Here is a 7,026-nt window from a genome sequence, read left to right as displayed (position 1 = left end):
GTTCATATTCATGCAACTTTGTAATAAGCTCTGTATTGAATGAACTTCATGGTCCCACTGCATAATTAAATATAATACAATAATAAATAACATGAAATAATTTAATTTATGCATAAAATTCATGTAATAAAGCACAAATTTGCATATTTTATAAATTCATGTCCATTATTGAGGTTTAAGCAAAATTCACTAAATTAATTAACAAATACTCAGGATTTGTATTATTTTTAAGTAAAAAGGTGGTAAAAGCTACTAGAAAAACCTATATAAATTAGAGTTTACAATATACCAATTATATCATCAAATTAATATTTCCATCATAAATACTAGAAAAATAACCAAAATACCTTTTTATTTTTTGCTCCTCTATACAATTTCTTCCTAGTAATGAGCAATTATCAATCCCAATTCTCATAGTTCACTTGTAATCTTCAATATGAATCTATATATGGTGAAAATTATATTCGCACCCTTTATCTCGATAAAATTGATAAATTTACAATTTAGTCTCTATACTTCCCGATCATTCCAATTGAGTCTTAGAAGTGTTTTTCACCATAAAAATTTATATACGAACTTATTATTATGTCAATTAAACTCAGTTTTAACATTTTGGCCAAATTGCACTTTAGTCCTCAAACTTTTCAAAAATTGTGATTTGGTTATTTCATCACTTTCTCACTTCCAAAAATTATTTTCATTAATTCCCATATCTAAAGTCACTTTATTTTCCTTAAGAATTCTTTTATCTAATAAAATTTCCAGCTTTTCTAAAAAATTCACTATATCCATTATTAGAATAATACCACGTGTCCGACCGAAAGGTTTTGGATGTTACAAGTGAAACCTAGAACCTTTAGGAATTTTAATAAGCGATGACAAAGAAAAAACCAACCTTCCATGTGGGAGTCTTGAAACGAGTGGAATTAGTGTCCTTGGAAAGTAAAATCGATGATAGTGATTTACACACTGCAATAAACTCTTTTCCCATTTTCTCCACTCTCCATCCATTTTTCTTATGCCACATAATATGTATGTAACAACCTGAAAGTCAGTGGTGTCAAAAAAATATAGTTTTAGGATTCTATTTTAGTAAACCGAGCCCGTAAATATTATTATTAAATATTTACAAAGTCATTTTATAAGTGAATTGAATTTCAAATTAGTAATTTGGGTGAGTTAGCTACTAAATAAGGTTCAAGAACTAAATCATAAAAGTTGCAAAAGTTAATTGCTATAGGTTTTAATTGCTAAATGACTAAAATGGTAACTAAGACAAAGCTCAATTTAGAAATTAAACCATTTTAGTTCAGATAGTGGACGACTTGGTGTTATTTTTAATTATATATTCTTTTATTTATTTGTGAATGATGCTATAGACTTGTCTTTTTGGGAAGCTCGGTTAATTGAGTTACATATATAGAATGAAATTTTAACCATTCAAAGTTTATTAAATAGGTAGAGTTACTTGGAGTCTTGATGGGAAGGATATGCTATGTGCAAGCACTACGTTATATGAATTGCTATAATTATATGTCGTATTGACTAGTTTGGGGCACATAAAAAGAAATGTCATGTTAATAAGAATTTAATTGTATTTATTTATGAACTTGTTGTTCGAGATAGCTTATGTGCATGTGAATATTAAAGCAAAAATGTAGAAAACCTCTTGTTAATAATGAGGAATGCTCGGTGAATAAAAAAAGGGGTGATCGAGATGTGGGAAGACAAAGTTCAAGGAGATTCGTAGAATGTTATGTTTGAGATTGATTATCGAACTAGAGGACTAATTTGAACATAAATGAAAATTTGTGGAACTTAGTGATTATATGAATTGACATTGAATTTGTTTGGAATGTATTATGTTGTACAATGAAATAAGAAAATCTAACTTAATCAAATCATGGAAGAGTAAAATGTTTCACTAGACACTTTATGGACAACAATGGTAGTACACTATGCAGAAGAACAAGAAACAAGCCCTTGGGGCCAAATAAGTAGGGAAGAGCTATTAGGCTCGAAATTGATTGAAATGTTAAAATGAAAGGAAACATATGAGCTTAATTGTGATGATAGTAAATGATATGTTAGAAGTGTTAAAGTGTGCATGAATGTGATAATGATATTTGAAAATGATTAAACGTTGTAAGTTTGAAATGCAAGCATTTATTTATGACATTGGATATCGAGAGTAAGTATAAAAAAATTGCGAGTCGGCTAATAAACCGAATAGCCAATTTGATAAGATGAGGAATGAATCGTTCGATGACATAATGTAATGAAACATGATTACATGTTACAAATTAACTAATTGCACAACTCAGTTTAGCATTGTGATAATAATATGAAGTATTTGATGATTTATTTTAACTATTGATTTACTAGTGATTTATGTATGTATATATATAAATGTGTTGAACAAGAATTGGTTATAAGATACACTTGTATTGATTAATAAAATAAACATTGAAATTGTATGCATTTTGATTATTGCTTATATTATTTGATTTGAATCATAGTAATAAACTGAGCTTTATTGCTTAGCGCGCAGTTTTTATTTTTCGTGCGCAAGCTAGGTTCAATTTGAGATCTCAACTATTTACTTCAGCATCCAATCAAGATCCCGAAGTCAACAATGTTTGTGTAGCTATATTTTTTGTTGATTAAAAGGCATGTAGCTTTTAGGTTAAGTAATGTTAGTTAATGAATTGATTAGATGAATTAAATTAAATGGTTGTTTTACACGTTTAATGCATGTTTTGAATGAATTTGACTAACTAGTGGTATAATTCGAATGTAAATGATTGTAGCCGCTCTAGCGACGAATGTGACATCCTGTAGCTCGGACTCAGTGATCGGATCAAGTTTAGGGTGTTAGAATGTATATCAAGGAAATAAACAAAGAAAAAAAGGGAAAAAGAAAAAAAAATACCTAGGAACAAGTGGCTTCGACAATGAGGCAGAGGATGAAACCAAGGAGGCCACATATGATGGTGAAAACTTTGAAAGAAACACCGGTTTTACTGCCCAATTCGAAGTTTTGAAAACTAGTGCGAGATCAGTACGTGTGACAACCACTATTGTAGGCATTTTGGGGAAACTCTAAAACAAAGGGAATTTATGCAAGGGATTGAGTTGAGAGAGAGACTTGATGGAGATGAAAGGCTTCAAAAATAGGTTTTTTTGTGAACATCAAAATAAGAAAGATTGATTCGCAAAAGTAACGGATCAAGAGATTAGAGGGAAAAATTAGAGATTTAAGAGAAAAATATGAGGATTCATAGGAATAGAAGCTAATCTTCAATTACTTTACAAGAATTAGGGATTGTAAGTATCAGAATTTTGGAAAAAGAGTGAATTAAGGATAATTTTGAATTTGAATAAACAAAGAAGATTTGAGAGAATAGGAGAGTGAGACCAGAAAAGAGGAAAAGAGAACATCTCAAGACAAAAAGGACTAACAAAGGAAAGATTGACATTTTTGTTTTGATAATTGGAAGAGGGGAATGGGGTTGTTTGGTATTGAATCCAAGCTCTCATGTCGACAACAAAGGAAGGATTAATATTTTTTTCTTTTTGATAATCAAAGGAGGGAAATGGGGTTGTTTGGGATTGAATCCAAACTCTCATGCCTACAACAAAGGAAGGATTGACATTTTAATTTGGGTTTAAAGTGCCATTAAAAGAAGGATCATTATAGGCAAATATATTTCTGTTGGGAAAGGTAAAATAAACCAAAGAATTACCGACACTTTTGTGAAGCGTCAAAAAAATAATGTCGTTAAAGAATTACCGACACTTCTGTGATGACATTTAGAATTTTTAATATTTTTTCCTCAAAAACATTTTCATCATAAGATAAAAAATAATTATAAATCATATTGATAACAAAATTACATATAATTCATAAAAAAAGTCAACATAAAGAGAAGAGTTTATACCCACAATTTAACTTTAATTAAGTTATATAATATCATTAATGCGTTGTATATATTTCACAAGTTTTTATTTTAAATATGAAATAGATATTCTGAATTTTGTTTTTGTTTCTTTAAATGCAAATATTCAGTTTTCAATGCTTAATACGTAAATCATGTGTAGAAGGAATTTATTCATAACTGCGGATTAGAGGTAGGGCAAGTTAGGGTTTTTCTTTCAATAGATATGATGAACCCGACAGTGGTTCACGTTTGAAATTTGAACGATGGTCCGATTTGTTGCAATAATTTGAAGGGATTTTGTGTCAGCCTTTAACTGCTGTTTGGGTGATAGGAAACAATAGAAGTAAAAGATGGTGAATTTTGAAATGTGTGAGTTTAAAATTTGAAGCTAATCATTAGAACTTTTATGGTTCCATCGTGTCTGATAGCTGTAAGAGAAGTTAGAATGATAACCTTAAATCCCTTGCCGGACATGCTATTAAATATGACAAATTGTAGAATGGTTGTCTGTATGGTTAAAACTTTCCTTCCCTACAGTTATCTACTCTTGCACTTTAATTCTATTTTATTGTAAATGTACGTTGATACTAATACTTATAAAATAACAGAAAAGAATAATGGTGAATGAAAAGGAACTCTTACGGAAGGTGAATGCATCCTGCATGGGTATGTTTTTTTTTACCTCTCGTGTATGCATTATTATATCGTATAAGAAATTATTTTGAAAAGAAAAATGAAATAATTGAGACTTATATTTTAGCAGAACAAAATAAAATTGTGTTTATACAAACCCAAAAACTCATGTCGCAATTAAGAAGAGCTGCAAAACTCACAAGCCCAAGCGATAACGTGTTAAACATACAAAAATAGTAATACAAATGCAATGGCCCATGCAGGTTTCGAACCTGCGACCTTCGCGTTATTAGCACGACGCTCTAACCAACTGAGCTAATAGGCCATAATATTTAATCTCTTCTTTTTTTTTTTACTAGCTCTCTAAACAGTCTTGCCTTATGTTCACCCATAATTTTAAATTTGAAAATTTTAAAAACCTAAAAGAAATCTTATGCGCAATTAAGCGAAATTATACTTAGACCAGTATCCTTTCACAAATTTTTAATTTTATTTATTATTTATTTTGTGATGATCAAATACATGTAAAAAATATAATTTTAAGGACTAATATGCTCATAAGCCTATAGTAAAGGGATTCATCAAGTGGTTTAACTAGGTTGTGTTAGTTGAACTTTTATAGATATATATTTATAGGTTGTGTTAGGGATTCATAATTCTAAATTTGAAATATTTATATACTAAACTAAATTTAAAATTATATATTCAATGAACACCCCCAAGCTGCATGTATATATTATGTATTGTATTAAAATGTATATATATAGAGATGGAGGATTGAACCTAACGGGTGTAGCACCTCCCCTCTTGTGCGTTCATCTATTATAAAAAAAAATGTAAAGCAAGGGGAACCATGAGTGGTTCCCGCAAGGCTATAACACCTTTCTCTCGTGTGCATGTATATATGTATAAAAAATGATGATAAAAGAAAGAGCCTATGGATAGTACCCATATGCATGTGTATATTGTGAAGTATGCCTTGCATTTCGGACGAAACAAGATTGACGTCAAGACGAGGAAGAGCCAATGTCCCGATGACAAAACATCGATGTCATGATGAGAAGATTCGTCATGTCCCGACGACGCGATGAAGGATGTCCTAATGAGGAAGTATGCCACATCACGAAGAAGCGACGTGCTCCCCACTAAACCGGGTTTCTTCTCCTAGATAAACTTTATTATCTTTTCCCTGTTGAACTCTTATAACTCTAGGATATTCTAAGTAGATTAGTTACGAATTTTAGCCTATGAATAGGGCTTTTAGCAATCCTAGGGAGTTTGATTCAACAACATAATTCAGAGAGAGTTTGTGAGAATTTCGGGAGAAATTTATATTATTTTGAGTTCGAGTTTGTTTGGTTCTCCATATTGTACTCCTCTTTTGATTTTTACTATTTTAGTGAAGTTTTCTTTACCCGTGGTTTTTTATCCTCTTTAGAGGAGTTTTTCCATGTAAATATTTGTGTCCAATTTTCTCATTTTTTAATCTTGTTCATCGCAGAACTCGAGTTTACCCTAACAAAATGGTATCAGAGCTTGATTCAGTTTCTACATTCAACCCGTTCAAAGATGGTAATGAGGTACGATCTCGATAAGTTCGATGGGACTATAAATTCCAATTTATGGAAAATTCGGGTGACAACAATTCTAGTTCAGAATGGTCAAAAGAAGGTCGTTATAGGGCAAAGGCCCATGGATGTGAATCAGACAAAATGGGAAGAACTTGATGAGAAGGCGCTGTCAATGATTCAGCTGTGGCTCACTAACAATGTATTTTATGAGGTACTTAAGGAGAAAACGAAAGTACCTTATGGAGGAAATTGGAAGCCTTGTATATAACAAAGTGTTGGAACGCCAGTACGTTTCGTGCTGCAGCAGAAAAAGATATTTCAGCTATCATCAACCATGGATCCATGTATGAGGAATGAATCGGGTTGAAATAGGGTCAAAGATATACCTTTTCAATCTAATCCCCTTACGATGTTGATACTATTTTAGTTTGATCCCCTTGCAATGTTGATCCCAAGCCGCAACAAAATTGTCTCGACCTCTACGTAATGCACCCAATCAAATCGAACAAAAAAAAACTCTCTTGAACTTTTTAGAGAAAATGTTCAAAACAGCTGCTATACCCTCTTTATTTTTTTTCTTGGTAACCAACACACTCTAAGGGATTCTATTCCTTTTATTAATCTAACCTAATAAAAAACGAAAAAATTTCCTTTTATTTTTAGATAAAACTATGGAAAGCATTAATACATTATATTCTTTCCAAAAGAATATTATTTTCCATAATTTTTACCTTTGACCGAAATTATTATAACTATTTATTTTAATAATTTTGGTAATCTATATTCAGTTAAAATTAATATATGAATTTGTGTTGGAAAACTTAATATTTAGTTAATATTTCTTAAACTTAGATCCTCAGATCCTCAGATCCTCGGGGCTT

General features: G+C 30.9%; 1 non-coding gene across 1 annotated transcript; it reads right to left on the bottom strand.

The window, feature by feature from the left end:
• Positions 1 to 4,825: 4,825 nt before the first annotated feature.
• TRNAI-AAU (transfer RNA isoleucine (anticodon AAU)) lies at positions 4,826 to 4,899 on the bottom strand. Its single transcript has one exon. It is a non-coding gene; the product is annotated as a tRNA-Ile (tRNA).
• Between the last annotated feature and the right edge of the window lie 2,127 nt (positions 4,900 to 7,026).

Source organism: Gossypium raimondii, chromosome 8 (genome assembly GCF_025698545.1).
Source record: "Gossypium raimondii isolate GPD5lz chromosome 8, ASM2569854v1, whole genome shotgun sequence".
Classification (NCBI taxonomy): domain Eukaryota; kingdom Viridiplantae; phylum Streptophyta; class Magnoliopsida; order Malvales; family Malvaceae; genus Gossypium; species Gossypium raimondii.
This window is presented reverse-complemented; position numbering and strand designations above follow the sequence as displayed.